Raw genomic sequence first — 19,110 nt, 5'->3', positions numbered from 1 at the left:
ACTCTGGAGTAGTGAAAATACATTCTCTGGAGTGAGGAATCACGCTTCACCATCTGGTAGTCCGACAAACAAATCTGGGTTTGGCGGATGCCTGGAGAACACTACCTGCACAAATGCATAGTGCCAACTGTAAAGTTTGGTGGAGGAGGAATAATGCTCTGGGGCTGTTTTTCATGGTTTGGACGAGTCCCCTTAGTTGCAGTGAAGGGAAATCTTAATGCTACAGCATACAGTGACATTCTAGACGATTCTGTGCTTCCAACTTTGTGGCAACAGTTTGGGGGAAGCCCTTTCCTGTTTTAGCATGACAATTCCCCCGTGCACAAGGCGAGGTCCATACAGAAATGGCTTGTCGAGATCGGTGTGGAAGAACTTGACTGGCCTGCACAGAGCCCTGACCTAAACCCCATCGAACACCTTTGGGATGAATTGGAACGCTGACTGCGAGCCAGGCCGAATTGCCCAAAATCAGTGCCCAACCTCGCTAGTGCTCTTGTGGCTGAATGGAAGCAAGTCCCATCAGCATTGTTACATCTAGTGGAAAGCCTTCCCAGAAGAGTGGAGGCTGTTAAAGCAGCAAAGGGGGGACCAACTCCATATTCATGCCCATGATTTTGGAATAAGCTGTTTGACAAGCAGGTGTCCACATACAATTGGCCATGTAGTGTGTATATACATACTTACATACATTTTAAGTTATTCAAGTATAAATTACCATAGATTACATGCTAATTACCTAAGATTACAGTAACTTTAGTAAATTACCAGTAGCTTTGCAACCATACTCCTGTACAATGCATTATGATGCCGTTATAATGCATTGTAAGATTTGTCATAAGCATGTATGACTAGCCTAGCCTACTTTGGAAATCTGAACCTGTCACCGTTTCAGGTTAAGAAGCACGAGAATGCAGAATACAATCTAGTCTACCAACTGAACTTTATTTCAAATTAAATGAATCATAACAAACTGGTCGTAATGAAAATGGAAAGTGTACCCGAGTGCACTGAACCAGTTCAACCCTCCTGGAAAATATGGGAAGGGTTGAATTGAAACTCCTAAAATCCCATTTATAGTCACATTTATCCATTACTAAGTCTATGGCGGAGTGAATCCTCAAGGAAACTCGTGTCTCGCCGTGGAACAGTCAGTGCACAAAGATGGGGTTGTGACAGTGGGCCAACAACCTCACATAACTGTCTGGAATGTAAAGTAATCAGGAGATCACATAAACATGTAAACTACTGTCCAGAATTCATTCCAGATACTTCTGCAGGCGTGTAGTGCTCTGGTAGTGCCACGTAGCTACAGGGTCTCCGGTGTGCATGTTTAGGGCTTTTCCACCATAGCTAACTGTACCCCAGGTTTTTCACATTTCATGCTTCATTTGATAGACGGGTCGGTTTTCAGTTACATTTACGTGGCAGTCATGACTACTACCGTCCTTCCTATTCTGTGTCGACCCGTTCCTCCCATGGAAAAGATTAGAAAAGGTTTACTTTAAAGCATTATGTAACCTTTTCAATTGATCATGGCCAGGTTTCATACCCTACTATTTGACATATGATGATAAAACAAATGTAGAAACATCGGGAAGTGCTATAACAGCCTGTGTGCCCATTCTGGTTGGGTCATAACACTAGCAAAAATGTCAATTTTAGTGGAAAGGAATTTCCCTTTGCTGATGGAAGGATCTAGACCTGCATACAGGTTTCTACAACCTTTGACTAACTCAATTCAAGCTGTCTATTTATGTTGGTAGGAGTGGCCACTACGAGTAGGAAGCCCGGTCAGCGTTACTGGATGACAGACTGGGAGACCAATAACAAGCTGCTCACGGACACGGCCGAGCACCAACGCCACCAATCACAGCAGACAAGGCAGGAGAGGCGGGCCCTGAGGCACCAGACAGCCTGTAAGGTACAGGGACTGCTATGGATGTCTGATGCCAGGCAGCAGGCGATGCATTGACAGAGAGATGATCAACTCATGTTCACATCTATACCCCCATAATAACAAAGTAATACTGTGCGTGTCCGTGGGCTCTTCTCCATCTGTCTGACACGCTAGGATGAGAGTGACAGCTGAGACAGGCTGGGTGACAGGATCAATGAGGTCACTGAGCAGAAGGACAGACTGCAGTTCTGCGTACAGGCAATGGAGATAGAGATCGAAGCTCTGACACAGGTTACTAATACTTCATATGGCAGAAAATGTGGGAGAACTACTTAATGTTCAACTCCCTTTACTAACCAAAAACATAATCAACACGTATACTGTCGTACGCATGTCTGTTACGTTCGTTGATGGAAGGATCGGACCAAGGTGCAGCGTGGTAGGCGTACATCTTTCTTTTATTGATGACACCGAAAAGAAGAAAAAAAATACCAAACGAAACGCACAGTTCTGTAGGGCTGGAAAGCAACAGTACAAAAACAAGATCCCACAAACTAAAGGTGGCAAAAGCCTGCCTAAGTATGATCCCCAATCAGAGACAACAATAGACAGCTGCCTCTGATTGGGAACCATACAAAGAAATAGAAAAACTAGAATGCCCACCCAAATCACACCCTGACTTAACAAAATAGAGAAATAAAAAGACTCTCTAAGGTCAGGGCGTGACAATGTCACAGAACACAATCTGTCAGTGTCCCTAATTTGTTAGCTTCAGGAACCTCTCAAATTGCTTTGGGAATCCGCAATCCACTATGCTATTTGTATGCATTGTTGTGTCGTCTGGTGCAGTAAACTCTACCTAAATCCTACCCTTATTAAGTAAACTAATCGTAATCTAATTATGCCTGAGGGTGTTATTTTTGTTCTTTCTGGAAGTATGTGTGCTTGTTGACAATGAATTATAGCACACATGTTTAATCATCTAGAGGATCTACAGGGGCCTGCGAAGGTTATTCACCCTCTTGGCATTTTTCCTCTTTTGTTGCCTTACAACCTGGAATTAAAATAGATTTTTGGGCTGTTTGTATCATTTGATTTACACAACATGCCTACCATTCTGAAGATGTGAAACAAACAAGAAATAAGACCAAAAAACAGAACTTGAGCATGCATAACTATTCACCTCCCAAAGTCAATACTTTGTAGAGCCACCTTTTGCAACAATTACAGCTGCAAGTCTCTTGGGGTATGTCTCTATAAGCTTGGCACATCTAGCCACTGGGATTTTTGCCCATTCTTTAAGACAAAACTGCTCCAGCTCCTTCAAGTTGGATGGATTCCCCTGTTGTACAGCAATCTTTAAGTCATACCACAGATTCTCAATTGGATTGAGGTCTGGGCTTTAACTAGGCCATTCCAAGACATGTAAATGTTTCCTCTTAAACCACTCACATGTTGCTTTAGCAGTATGCTTAGGGTCATTGTCCTGCTGGAAGGTGAACCTCTGTCCCAGTCTCAAATCTCTGGAAGACTGAAACAGGTTTCCTTCAATAATTTCCCTGTATTTAGCGCCATCCATCATTCCTTCAATTCTGACCAGTCTCCCAGTCCCTGCTGACAAAAAACATCCCCACAGCATGATGCTGCCACAATGCTTCACTGTGGGGATTTGGTTCACAGGGTGATGAGAGGTGTTGGGTTTGCGCCAGACATAGTGTTTTCCTTGATGGCCAAAAAGCTCAATTTTGATCTCATCTGACCAGAGTAACTTCTTCCATATGTTTGGAGAGTCTCCCACATGCCTTTTGGCGAACACCAAACGTGTTTGCTTATTTTTTTCTTTAAGCAATGGCTTTTTTTCTGGCCACTCTTCCGTAAAGCCCAACTCTGTGGAGTGTACGGCTTAAAGTGGTCCTATGGACAGATACTCCAATCTCCGCTTGGAGCTTTGCAGCTCCTTCAGAGTTATCTTTGGTCTCTTTGTTGCCTCTCTGATTAATGCCCTCCTTGCCTTGTCTGTGAGTTTTGGTGGGCGGCCCTCTCTTGGCAGATTTGTTGTGGTGCCATATTCTTTTCATTTTTTAATAATGGATTCAATGGTGCTCCGTGGGATGTTCAAAGTTTCAGATCATTTTTTATAACCCAACCCTGATCTGTACTTCTCCACAACTTTGTCCCTGACCTGTTCGGAGAGCTCCTTGGTCTCCATGGTGCCGCTTGCTTGCTGGTGCCCCTTGCGTAGTGATATTGCAGACTCTGGGGCCTTTCAGAACAGGTGTGTATATACTGAGATCATGTGACACTTAGATTGCACACAGGTGGACTTAATTTAACTAATTATGTGACTTCTGAAGGTAATTAGTTGCACCAGATCTTATTTAGGGGCTTCATAGCAAAGGGGGTGAATATCTATGCACGCACCACCTTTCTGTTTTTCTATTTTTTTCTCTTCACCAATTTAGACTATTTTGTGTATGTCCATTACATGAAATCCAAATAAAAATCAATTTAAATTACAGGTTGTAATGCAACAAAATAGGAAAAACATCAAGGGGGATGAATACTTTTGCAAAGCACTGTATTTCAGGCGTTTAGTACAACTGTATTGTCAACCCTGTCTGTCTCTCCCTTTCTCTCTCTCTCTCTCTCTCTCTCTCTCTCTCTCTCTCTCTCTCTCTCTCTCTCTCTCTCTCTCTCTCTCTCTCCCAGGTGAAGGAAGAGGCGGAGCGGGCCCTGGCTGACACGGCCGTGCCCCTGGAAGTGGTAGTGGAGTGTCTGACCCAGAGAGAGGGCCCGCAGGGGGAGCGAGCTGGTCAGTGACCCCCTGCAGGGCCATCTGAAGAGGGAGGCCCAGATGATTGCCACCACGCAGCAAGAGCTGCAGCAGCACATCAACAAGGCCTTCGAGCAGCTCTGGTAAGACAGGATAGAGATTTAACTGCCGTAGGTCTTTGGATGTGTCTCAGGATATGGTTTCATTGATCCATGGAACATAAAGGGCTTCTATCAAACAGACAGTTGTTGTGTTCTTAAAAATAAAGGATAATGCGATGTGAAACCGAAACGGGTGGATGCTACTGACAATTGGGGTCGTGTGTGAGGTCTTAAATTTCATTTCACCATTGCTTCATGAAGACGTATTGCAGCAAATTTGACAGAAAACGTTAAAATTCCACTGTGCTCTGTAGCCTATGTATGCTGATGTATGCCTATAATTAGTATTTAGAATACTAGAATAGACATGAACTATCTTATGACGGTGTAAAAGGTCAGCCATTTTGGTCAGGGAGTTGGGCAGCCAGTGTTGTGATTAAAATATTGTGAAAGCAATCAGTTTTTTCATTAGCTAACTAGCCAGACAGTTTTATTGTAATGATTCCAATCTTTTTACAAATTAACTGCCAATATTCCATACAAATGTAACAGTATAACTTTAAACCGTCCCCTCGCCCGACACGGGCGTGAACCAGGGACCTTCTGCACACATCAACGGTCGCCCACGAAGCATCGTTACCCATCACTCCACAAAGGCCGCGGCCCTTGCAGAGCAAGGGGCAACACTACTTCTAGGTTTCAGAGCAAGTGATGTAACTGATTGAAACGCTACTAGCGCGTACCCGCTAACTAGCTAGCCATTTCACATCCGTTACACTCACCCCCCTTTCAACCTCCTCCTTTTCCGCAGCAATCAGTGATCCGGGTCACGGCACCAATGTAACAGTATAACTTTAAACCGTCCCCTCGCCCGACACGGGCGCGAACCAGGGACCTTCTGCACACATCAACGGTCGCCCACGAAGCATCGTTACCCATCGCTCCACAAAGGCCGCGGCCCTTGCAGAGCAAGGGGCAACACTACTTATAGGTTTCAGAGCAAGTGACGTAACTGATTGAAACGCTACTAGCGCGTACCCGCTAACTAGCTAGCCATTTCACATCCGTTACACAAACAATGCAGTCAATCCACAACCATACACCGGCTGAAATCAGTTGATGATATTTTAGAGGCTATTTATACAGAAAATGTGTCTAAAACGGGTAGAAACTGTATTCATAATTATATGACAATATTTTAGGTTGACAATTCTATTACACAATTTCTGATACATCACATGCCTTTCTTTTATTTTCCTGCATAAGTAAAAGCAGGAAAGTGTCACCTATTCCTCTACTGTCCATTTGGATTTCTCCCTGTCCAAAACGGCTGCTATTATCATACCGTTCTGGAGCTTTGAGAGTTTGACATATCCCCTCTAGTAATTTAATAGAATCTCTACCGATGTATGCTTGTTTGTCTATAGTTCTATGGGGGTGATGCATCTAATTTCCCTTCTTAACAATGTAGCATCAATAAAGTTTATTCCATTTCATTTTAAGCTGTCTCAAGGAAGCCCACCAACAGCTGACCTTTGACCTAACCAACAAGAGTGAAGCCCTGGATGTGAACCAATCATGCCTGTCACTTAGACAGGTCACCTGACATATCCTTCAAGCCTGACCCCACCCACGTACCCACTAGGTAAGGACGGGAGCAGAATAGTGCCTTGTCAACATGTGTAGAATAAAGGAGATGATAATGAGATGATCATGAGTGAAATTATACTGTATAGTTCTAGCATATTTCTAGGAATTTTGTTTTTCATAATTGTCACCACTAAATAATTTGTTTCGGTGTTCAGATAGCAGAACACTCAAAGAAAGCAGAACACTCAATGGCAGACAAATTCTCAGCCTTTACCTAAATCTAGATGTATGGTCTTTTGTACCACTAAACCTCTTCTGATCCTCTAAACCTAAAACATTTTCTAATTTATAACACAGTACTTATAGTGTACAGTACTTACCGATGTATAACTGTGGCTGATTTATGTCTTGTACCCTGCAGTGCCTCCACACACCAGCAGTCGGTGCAGTTCACCCACTACAACATGACCCAGGCTGAGAAAGCGATGCAGGCTTCCCTACAGCTGAGGGAGACCATGACCTATACAAGGATACAGGTAGCAGAGGACTGATCTAGGATCGGTTTACCCTCCCCAAACTAACATTAACCATTAGAGGTAAAAACACAAGACTGAGCTTAAATCAGTGTCTAATGGCAACTTCAACCTACTCCTACAAAATAATGTGTGGGTGGGACTGTCTGTGTATTGTGGGAGAAGGAGAGGGATACATGTTATTAATAGCATAGGAAGGCCGGGTCGGGGAATGGAAACTGGGGAAACTGGCTAGGTGGGGGCTCATGAGGACACCATGAAGAGAGTATGTGTGGATGTACACTCAGAGACTGTTTTATGCAGTATGGAAATTGGTTCCGTTAGGCGTATAGGACAACTCCCATAACAAACTAATAAAAAAATGGGTTGTTTGGTATTTCTAAGTGTTTTTGGACAGCAATTTAATAATATGCTTGCTGCCCATTTCAAACTCTATACGTGCCTGAGGCTGGTCTAGCCAGAGTGGATACAAATCCCAGCCCATACCCTATTCTGCATCTCCCTACTTCTCTGTCTCCCCTCTCATTTCATGCTAGCCCCGTTTGAATAAAAAGAAAATACTTGAAAAATAAATATATATAACACTGAACAAAAATATAAACGCAACATGCAACAATTTCTAAGATTTTACTGAGTTACAGTTCTTATAAGGAAATCAGTCAATTTAAATCAATTCATTCGGCTCTAATCTATGGATTTCACATGACTGGGAATAGGGGCTGGCTTAGAAAACCAGTCAGTATCTGGTGAGACCACCATTTGCCCCATGCAGTGTGACACATCTCCTTTGCATAGAGTTGATCAGGCTGTTGATTGTGGAATGTTGTCCCACTCCTCTTCAATGGCTTTGCGAAGTTGCTATATATTAGCGGGAACTGGAACACGCTGTGGTGCAGTACATGTCGATCCAGAATATCCCAAACTTGCTCAATGTCTGGTGAGTATGCAGGCCTTGGAAGAACTGGGACATTTTCAGCTTCCAGGAATTGTGTACAGATCCTTGCGACATGGGGCTGTGCATTATCATGCAGGAGGTGATGGCGTCGGATGAATGGAACGACAATAGGCCTCAGGATCTTGTCACGGTATCTCAAATTGCCATCGATAAAATGCAGTTGTGTTCGTTGTCCTTAGCTTATGCCTGCTCATACATAACCCCACCTCCACAATGTTGTCATCAGCAAACCATACACCCTGTCTGCCATCTGCCTGGTACAGTTGAAACTGGGATTCATCCGTGAAGAGCACACTTCTCCACCGTGCCAGTGGCCATAGAAGGTAAGCATTTGCCCACTGAAGTCGGTTACGACGCCGAACTGCAGTCAGGTCAAGACCCTGGTGAGGACGACGAGCATGCAGATGAGCTTCCCTGAGATGGTCTCTGACAGTTTGTGCAGAAATTCTTCTGTTGTGCAAACCCACACTTTCATCAGCTGTCTGGGTGGCTGGTCGCAGACCATCCCTCAGGTGAAGAAGCTGGATGTAGAGGTCCTGGGCTGGCGTGGTTACATGTCGTGGAAACGTGTAGCGGTCTACGGTTATGAGGCCGGTTGGACATACTGCCAAATTCTCTAAAATGATGTTGGCCTCCAATAGAGAAATGACTTTGGCTTATGGTAGAGAAATAAATATTCAAAATTCAGAAGGCACTCACACATCTGAGCAATCTTTTATGCAGGTGCATGGTAACAGTTGAACAATATGAAGGAAAAACCACACACTGCTCTTGATAGTTTCACTGATCTTTAATAAGCTTACGTATCGTCCTCACGGCCTTCTTCAGAGCTTTTGTGAGTAAAAATTATTTTTGCACCCTTATGTAGACCTAGCCCCACCCACATCCGTTCCACGCATCGAAAGGGGTTGGAGGCGCAGGAAAAACAAATCAGTGCTACCAAATATAACAATATGCATTTAATAAATATTTGAATAAAGTGTGTAAAGACCCGCTAAAGCTGAAGAACACTCCGTAATGTTCACAACCACATATACTTTGAATTCACGAAAAGTGTGAGGTGTGGTCAAGAAACACTGGCATATTTTATCATCGGAACCAGCTTTGCCGGCTGAATTAAAAAATTCACCACTTATTGTGTATAGGAGAGGTCGCAATTTACGCAATAAATTGGTTCATGCCAACTGCCAGCCACAAAAGAAAATCAGCCAGGCTCTTTCACGCCCTCTTCCAAATGGTATCTATAAATTCAGAGGATGCGCACAGTGCAACAATATGATGTAGAGTGAAGATTTCTGCCACCCACATACAGGAAAATGGTTCCAAATAAATGACATTATTACGTGTTCCACCACCCATGTTATTTACATGATTAATATCCATGTGGGCTGTGCTATGTAGGTAAAACCTCTGGTTCTCTCAAACAGACAATCAGTGAACATAAAAGTTCAATCAGGAGAAACGACAGGGATTATCCAGTCGCAGTACATTTTAATGACCTAAAGCATGACATTTCTACCTTTTTAGATTTTGTGGCATAGAGAAAGTTAAGATATCAGACAGGGGAGGTGACATTAATAATACTCTAAGTAAAAGATCATATTTTGGGATTTTCACCCTCCAGACATTATTTCCGTAAAGGTCTTAATTATGAAATGTATGTTATGTTGTGAATTTGAACATGAATTATGCTCCTATTTAAGATTACTCTGTTTTTCGTACGATGTACCCAATGATTAATGAGAACTTGCTCGGTAGGTCTATGTCCCCATTGTGGTTTTATAGACGTGTTTAATACGTCTTATTTACACACTTTATTTGAATGCATATTGTTATATATGGTAGCACTTTGTTATTCCTGCGTCTCCAACCCCTTTTGATTCGTGGAACGGATGTGGGTGGGGCTAGGTCTACATAAGGGTGCAAAACACCAAAAAAAATGTAACTCACAAAAGCTCTGACGAAGGCCGTGAGGCCAATACGTAAGCTTATTATATAGAAATTAATATTAAATTCTCTAGCAACAGCTTTGGTGGACATTCCTGCAGTCGGCATCCCAGTTGCACGCTCCCTCAACTTGAGACATCTGTGGCAGTGTGTTGTGTAACATAACTGCACATTTTAGAATGGCCTTTTACTGTCCCCAGTACAAGGTGCACCTGTGTAGATATCATGCTGTTTAATCAGGTTCTTGATATGCCACAAAAAAATATGAATAATGTACAGTCCATAATTATTGTCAGTCTTAATTAAGATGAGTAAAAAATACTGTTTCAAATAAATAATACAAGTACTGAGCAATATTGCATGCACATTTTCGGGGTGGAAATTGTATTATTTTATACTAATACAATTGCTCAGATAAAGAGATTGTGTTCAAAAACGAATAACTAAAAACTAAAATGGGGTTTAAAATTATTGGCACCTCTGTTTTCAGTACTCTAGCACCTTTCCCTTGTGAGGGGAACGACACTGAGCCTTTTTCCAAAATGTTTTATGAGATTGGAGAACACGTTGGGAGGGATCTTAGACCATTCCTCCATACAGAATCCTTCCAGATCCTTGATATCCTTCATCTGCCCTCTTCAATTCAACCACAGGTTTTCAATGGGGTTCAAGTCTAATTGCTCCTGTAACTCGCTCTGCATAAGACCGTCTGCTAAATGACTAATGTAAATGTCCATAGACTGCAATTGCAAAATGTTGATTTTGTGGTCAATTAACAATTTCTTTGTGGATTTTGATTAGTGCTTGGGGTTATTGTCTTGCTGGAAGATCCACTTCCGGCCAAGTGTCAGTCTCTTGGCAGAGGCAAAAAGGTTTTGGGTTAAAATGTCCTGGTACTTATTACTTGGTAAAAGTTCATGATGCCATCGACCTTAACAAGGGCCCCAGTACCAGCGGAAGCAAAATAGCCCCATAACATCAAAGATCCACCACCATATTTTACATTAGTATTCAGACCCTTTGTTATGAGACTCGAAATTAAGCTCAGGTGCATCCTGTTTCCATTCATCATCCTTGAGATGTTTCTACAACTTGATTGGATTCCACCTGTGGTAAATTCCATTGATTGGACATGATTTGGAAAGGCACATTCTTCTGTATACACTACCATTCAAAAGTTTGGGGTCACCAAGAAATGTCCTTGTTTTTTAAAGAAAAGCACGTTTTTTGTCCATTAAAATAACATCAAATTGATCAGAAATACATTGTAGACATTGTTAATGTTGTAAATGACTATTGTAGCTGAAAATGGATGATTTGTTTTATGGAATATCTACATAGGCGTACAGAGACCCATTATCAGCAACCATCACTCCTGTGTTCCAATGGCACGTTATGTTAGCTAATCCAAGTTTATCATTTTAAAAGGCTTTTTGATGATTAGAAAACCCTTTTGCAATTATGTTAGCACAGCTGAAAACTGTTGTCATGATTTAAAGAAGCAGTACAACTGTCCTTTAGACTAGTTGAGTGTCTGGAGCATCAGCATTTGTGGGTTCAATTACAGGCTCAAAATTACGAGAAAATCGTCAGTCTATTCTTGTTCTGTGAAATGAAGGCTATTCCATGTGAGAAATTGCCAAGAAACGGAAGATCTCGAACCACGCTGTGTACTACTCCATTCACAGAACAGCGCAAACTGGTTCTAACCAGAATAGAAAGAGGAGTGGGAGGACCCGGTGCACAACTGAGCAAGAGGACAAGTACATTCGAGTGTTTAGTTTGAGAAAGACGCCTCACAAGTCTTCAACTGGCAGCTTCATTAAATAGTACCTGCAAAACACCAGTCTCGATGTCAACAGTGAAGATGCGACAGTGAAGATGCGACAACAGTGAAGCCATATCTCAGACTGGCCAATAAAATAAAATATTAAGATGGGCAAAAGAACACAAACACTGGACAGAGGAAGACTGGAAAAAAGTGTTATGGACAGACGAATCTAAGTTTGAGGTGTTCGGATCACAAAGAAGAACATTTGTGAGAAGCAGAAAAAATTCAAAGATGCCGGAGGAGTGTTTCACGCCATCTGTCAAGCATTATGGAGGGAATGTGATGGTCTGGGGGTGCTTTGGTGGTGGTAAAGTGGGAGATTTGTACAGGGTAAAAGGGATCTTGAAGTTAGGCTATCACTCCATTTTGCAACGCCATGCCATATCCTGTAATTGGAGCCAATTTCCTCCTACAACAGGACAATGACCCCAAAGCACAGCTCCAAACTATGCAATAACTATTTAGGGAAGAATCAGTCAGCTGGTATTCTGTTTATAATGGAGTGGCCAGCACAGTCACCGGATCTCAACCGTATTGAGCTGTTGTGGGAGCAGCTGAACATATGGTACGTACTGTAAGAAGTGCCCATCAAGCCAATCCAACTTGTTCAAGGTTCTTCAGGAAGCATGGGGGGAAATCTCTAGATTACCTCAACAAATTGACAACTAGAATGCCAAAGGTCTGCAAGGCTGTAATTGCTGCAAATGGAGGATTTTTTTATGAAAGCAAAGTTTCTAAGTGACCCATTTCTAAATGACCCCAAACTTTTGAACGGTAGTATATATATATATATATATATATATATATATATATATATATACAGTGGGGAGAACAAGTATTTGATACACTGCCGATTTTGCAGGTTTTTCTACTTACAAAGCATGTAGAGGTCTGTAATTTTTATCATAGGTACACTTCAACTGTGAGAGACGGAATCTAAAACAAAAATCCCGAAAATCACATTGTATGATTTTTAAGTAATTCATTTGCATTTTATTGCATGACACAAGTATTTGATCACCTACCAACCAGTAAGAATTCCGGCTCTCACAGACCTGTTAGTTTTTCTTTAAGAAGCCCTCCTGTTCTCCACTCATTACCTGTATTAACTGCACCTGTTTGAACTCGTTACCTGTATAAAAGACACCTGTCCACACACTCAATCAAACAGACTCCAACCTCTCCACAATGGCCAAGACCAGAGAGCTGTGTAAGGACATCAAGGATAAAATTGTAGACCTGCACAAGGCTGGGATGGGCTACAGGACAATAGGCAAGCAGCTTGGTGAGAAGGCAACAACTGTTGGCGCAATTATTAGAAAATAGAAGAAGTTCAAGATGATGGTCAATCACCCTCGGTCTGGGGCTCCATGCAAGATCTCACCTCGTGGGGCATCAATGATCATGAGGAAGGTGAGGGATCAGCCCAGAACTACACGGCAGGACCTGGTCAATGACCTGAAGAGAGCTGGGACCACAGTCTCAAAGAAAACCATTAGTAACACACTACGCCGTCATGGATTAAAATCCTGCAGCGCACACAAGGTCCCCCTGCTCAAGCAGGCGCATGTCCAGGCCCGTCTGAAGTTTGCCAATGACCATCTGGATGATCCAGAGGAGGAATGGGAGAAGGTCATGTGGTCTGATGATTCAAAAATAGAGCTTTTTGGTCTAAACTCCACTCGCCGTGTTTGGAGGAAGAAGAAGGATGAGTACAACCCCAAGAACACCATCCCAACCGTGAAGCATGGAGGTGGAAACATCATTCTTTGGGGATGCTTTTCTGCAAAGGGAACAGGATGACTGCACCGTATTGAGGAGAGGATGGATGGGGCCATGTATCGCGAGATCTTGGCCAACAACCTCCTTCCCTCAGTAAGAGCATTGATGATGGGTCGTGGCTGGGTCTTCCAGCATGACAACGACCCGAAACACACAGCCAGGGCAACTAAGGAGTGGCTCCGTAAGAAGTATCTCAAGGTCCTGGAGTGGCCTAGCCAGTCTCCAGACCTGAACCCAATAGAAAATCTTTGGAGGGAGCTGAAAGTCCGTATTGCCCAGCGACAGCCCCGAAACCTGAAGGATCTGGAGAAGGTCTGTATGGAGGAGTGGGCCAAAATCCCTGCTGCAGTGTGTGCAAACCTGGTCAAGAACTACAGGAAACGTATGATCTCTGTAATTGCAAACAAAGGATTCAGTACCAAATATTAAGTTCTGCTTTTCTGATGTATCAAATACTTATGTCTTGCAATAAAATGCAAATGAATTACTTAAAAATCATACAATGTGATTTTCGGGATTTTTGTTTTAGATTCCGTCTCTCACAGTTGAAGTGTACCTATGATAAAAATTACAGACCTCTACATGCTTTGTAAGTAGGAAAACCTGCAAAATCGGCAGTGTATCAAATACTTGTTCTCCCCACTGTATATATATATGGTCCCACAGTTGACAGTGCATGTCAGAGCAAAAACCAAGCCATGAGGTCGAAGGAATTGTCCGTAGAGCGTCAAGACAGGTTCGTGTCAAGGCACAGATCTGAGGAAGATTTCAGCAGCATTGAAGGTCCCCAAGAACACAGTGGCCTCCATTAATCTTAAATGGAAGAAGTTTGGAACCACCAAGAGTCATCCTAGAGCTGGCCGCCCCCGGCCTAACTGAGCAATCGGGAGAGAAGGCCTTGGTCAGGGAGATGACCAAGAACCCGATGTTCACTCTGACAAAGCTCCAGTGTTCCTCTGTGGAGATGGGAGAACCTTCCAGAAGGATAACCATCTTTGCAGCACTCCACCAATCAGGCCTTTATGGTAGAGTGGCCAGATGGAAGCCACTCCTCAGTAAAAGGCACATGACAGCCTGCTTGGAGTTTGCCAAAAGGCACCTAAAGACTCTCAGACCATGAGCAACAACCTTCTCTGGTCTGATGAAACCAAGATTGAACTCTTTGGCCTGAATGCCAAGTGTCACGTCTGGCGGAAACCTGGCACCATCCCTACGGTGAAGGATGGTGGTGGCAGCATCATGCTATGGGGATGTTTTTCAGTGGCAGGGACTGGGAGAATAGTCAGGAAAGATGAACGGAGTAAAGTAAGAAGAGATCCTTGATGAAAACCTACTCTAGAGCGCTCAGGACCTCAGACTGGGGCGACGGTTCACCTTCCAACAGGACAACAACCCTAAGCACACAGCCAAGACAATGCAGGAGGGGCTTCAGGATAAGTCTCTGAATGTCCTTGAGTGGCCAGATCCCGGACTTGAACTCGATCTAACATCTCTGGAGAGACCTAAAAATAGCTGTGCAGTGACGCTCCCCATCCAACCTGACAGAGCTTGAGAGGATTTGCAGAGAAGAATGGGAGTAACTCCCCAAATACAGGTGTGCCAAGCGTGTAGCATCATACCCAAGAAGACTCGAGGCTGTAATTGCTATTGAAATTTCAGTTTTCTTTTCTTTTTTAATACATTTGCAAAGATTTCTAAAAACCTGTTTTTGCTTTGTCATTATGGGGTATTGCGTGTACAGTAGACTGATGATTTATTTTTTGGTATCCATTTTAGAATAAGGCTTTAACGTAACAAAATGTGGAAAAAGTCAAGGAGTCTGAATACTTTCCGAATGCACTGTATGCTTCTGTATATGATCGCGTGTGTGCCCAAAGAGCTCTATTTTCATGTCATCTGACCATAGCACCGGTTCCAATTCAAGTGCCAATGGCGTTCATCAAACTCCAGGCGGTGCTATGGTCAAATATCATATACGCCATAGCTCAGTATTTGTATTATTTATTTTAAACAGCCTTTTTTGCTCATCTTTATCAAGGACGCCAATAATTATGGACAAGAATGTATTGCAAAGACACCAGTAAGTGGACTTCAGTAACTGTTGTTTTGGAATACTGGTGTAGGGGATTGTTTAAGCTGAGGAGGACATATGGGTTTATTTTAAAGGCGTGCGTTAGCACTTGTTTTATTTGGCTCAGGCCGAAGCGGTGTAAACTGTATCCGAAGAATATCATCCTGATCGATATACAGTACAGAAGCATTCAACAGGAACGGGAGTCTGATCTATAAATGCTGTATATCATCTTTACGAGGGGATTGTAATGTGTGCCTGAGGCTTGTTGGTATTCTCCCTCACACAGTCTGAAGAGGACATTGTCATCCCCTTTGAAAACATCATAAGCATGTTTTTGGGATAAGCTTTAAGGACTTGTTACTTTAAAAAACTGCCATGAGTGGCCATTTCCATGAACTGAAGTGTAACTGACTTAGTATAGCAACATCATCCTCTCCCAGAGTGTCTCAGAGTAGGAGTGCTAATCTACTGTAGGATCAGGTCCATATCATCTTATTCATTAGGATCTAAAAGGCAGGACTGATCCTATATCAGCACACCTACTCTGAGACTTTCTGAATACGGGCCCCATATTCCTTATAACTGCACCGTAAGACTCTTACTTATATCTCTCTCCTCTGTGTGGTCTCTGATGCCCCCATCTCTTATGTCCCTTCAGAGCCAGAATGACCTGGAGGGACAGCGGATCACCGCTGGGTTCAACCTGCGCAAGAGGGCCCACCAGCTCCAGCAGGCCTGCAGTCAGCTGCGCTGGCAGCACACGGCTGTGAGTACAGAGTCCTGTTCATTAGGGCACACAATGGAAAATGTATTTCAATGCAAAATGAACAATTCTGCTTTGACTAAATATTGATATTGAGGACAGATGTAGATAGAGGCCTGGGGAAGACTACCATGTATCCAGAGCTAAGCCTTAGAAATGCTCTTGTTAAGCATTAATGACATGCATAGCTCTTACACCGGGCCCTTCTCATGCTATACATCCACTAAACCCATTAGACCGCCCTCCCCCGTCTCTCTGACACGCACTGACCTAAAGCTGATCTCCCTTCTAATCAGTGCAGCACAGCCTTTTTCCTTTGTTAGAGCTCCGCTGGGCCCCATCCATCTCCATCGACATGAATACCTATAGTCCTGGTAAGGAAGTCCACTCCAAAGGCAATAACAATAGCAGTGTCTGGAATGCACAGGGAGAGATTAGATAAGACTGGGGTCAATGCAGGGAAGGCAGATCGCCTAGGTTTCTCATGAATGTGTTATGGATCAGTAACGTCATATATACAGTACGGTAGATCCGAACAAGAAGTGGAATTTATGAATCAGCTATTGTGTGAGAGCTAGAGGCTAGAACCATAGAGAGCATAGATGGTGATAAGATAGTATTGACTAGCATAGAAAGCAAAGAGGACAATTCTAGACGGCCCTTCTTAGCTGTGGGAGTTTTCTCCGGGCTTCTCAGTGCTGACTCTGTGCTCTTTTGGCTCTGTCTGTCCCACCAGACCAGAGAGGAGATCACAGAGCTGTTGAGGGCCATCTGTTGTCTGGAGCAGGAGCTGCTGCCTACAGAGTGCCCCCTGAAGCTGGTCCATACCATGCTGGAGAATAGGAACTCGAGGCCCGGAGTGGACCTCTGCAGAGACCAGGTAGAACCGTAATAATATAATTACTGGAATGGGGAAAAAGCCCCTCAATCCAGGGCAATTTGACAGTACGCTCACTATGACGCTGGTCCACACGTCAAGGGAAATTGACTTGAATGGTAATGTCTATTTTACTAATTCTATTTCTATGGTTGATTCTAACTTGTGAAGCAAGAATGGGTATTCTTTGGTCCTGGAGGTTCAGACGTTTGTTCTATGAAAGCCTGCACAGATTGACCCTTCAGAGGACCTGAGTTGTGGTAAAGGTTGATTTTGTCATGGAAAAGGAACTGTCTTTTTTTTGTCATATCATACTGAACAAAAATCAAAACGCAATATGTGAAGTGTTGGTCCCATGTTTCTTGAGCTGAAATAAAAGATGCCATAAATTTTCCATATGCTAAAAAATCTATTTCTCTCAAATTGTGTGCACAAATGTGTTTACATCCCCATTAGTGAGCATTTCTCCTTTGACAAGTTAATCCATCCACCTGACAGGTGTGGCATGTCAAGAAGCTGGTTAAACAGCATGATCATTACACAGGTGCACCTTGTGCTGGGGACAATGAAACACCACTCTAAAATGAGTATTTTTGTCACACAACACAATGGCACAGATGTCTCAAGTTTTGAGGGAGTGTGCAATTGGCATGCTGACTGCAGGAATATCCACCAGAGCTTTTGCCAGAGAATTTTATGTTAATTTCTCTACAAAAAGTCGCCTCCAATGTTGTTTTAGAGAATTTGGCAGTACGTCCAACCCGGCCTCACAACCGCAGACCACGTGTATCCTCCACATCCGGCTTCTTCACCTGCGGGATCGTCTGAGACCAGCCACCCGGACAGCTGATAAAATTGAGGAATATTTCTGTCTAATATTTTTTTATTTTTTTTATTTAACCTTTATTTAACCAGGTAGGCCAGTTGAGAACAAGTTCTCATTTACAACTGCAACCTGGCCAAGATAAAGCAAAGCAGTGCGACACAAACAACAACACAGAGTTACACATGGAATAAACAAACATACAGTCAAAAACACAATAGGACAAAATCTATATACAGTGTGTGCAAATGAGGTAAGATTAGGGAGGTAAGGCAATACATAGGCCGTAGTGGCGAAGTAATTACAATTTAGCAATTAAACACTGGAGTAAAGTGTTTAAAGCCCTTTTGTGGGGAAAAACTCATTCTGATTGGATAGGCCTGGCTTCCCAGTGGCTGCGCCCCTGCTCTGTCATGTGAAATCCTTAAATTAATGAATTTATTTCAATTGACTGATTTCCTTCTATGAACTGTAAATCAGTAAAATCATTGAAATTGTTATATGTTGCGTTTATATTTTTGTTCAGTATATAATGTGTGTCCATACCTTGACTCTGTGATCTCTGTAGGTGCATTCTGGACTGGTGGAAGAGGCTAAGCAGTTGGGAGCCACCATAGAAGCGTTACAGCAGAATCTAGCCAAGTCTATGTGAATGTATGTGTTATTGAGTTGCTATGAAAGTGAGCACATCGTATAACTGCCGCGTATGACTCTTTCACAGCATATTGAACATATGATGTGTTCACTTTCATAACACATTGGCATTTAATGTAAGGACTCCCCCCACACCATCTAACCCTGTGTTACTGTTCTGTGACCCTGTGTACCAGGCACTCTCTGCAGTCCCTAGAGGAGCAACAGCCTGTATGGGAGACGACCTGTCCAGGAAGCAGGAGGCCCTGGAGCTGGAGCAGCGCAGCGACCTCATCCGCCAGCACCTGGAGGCCCTGTCTGAGGCTGAGACAGCCGTCCCCATGCCCGGCTTCACCAGAGAGATGTACTGATGAGGTGGACACACACATGAACTCACACACGCACACTTTTATTCATGGCCATAAATCATTTTGAAATTCACTATGTCTGGAGCGGTTGTACTTTGACTCCCATTCCCTGACTGAATTGTGGATTTACAATAGCGATCAATTTAACTAAAGCCTCACACAG

The 19,110-nt window shown here is 43.2% G+C and overlaps 1 pseudogene; it reads left to right on the top strand.

The window, feature by feature from the left end:
* Positions 1-1,753: 1,753 nt before the first annotated feature.
* On the top strand, positions 1,754-19,089 carry LOC139564110 (tektin-2-like; annotated as a pseudogene).
* Positions 19,090-19,110: the final 21 nt, after the last annotated feature.

The sequence above is a fragment of the Salvelinus alpinus genome, chromosome 35 (genome assembly GCF_045679555.1).
Source record: "Salvelinus alpinus chromosome 35, SLU_Salpinus.1, whole genome shotgun sequence".
Classification (NCBI taxonomy): Eukaryota; Metazoa; Chordata; class Actinopteri; order Salmoniformes; family Salmonidae; genus Salvelinus; species Salvelinus alpinus.
This window is presented reverse-complemented; position numbering and strand designations above follow the sequence as displayed.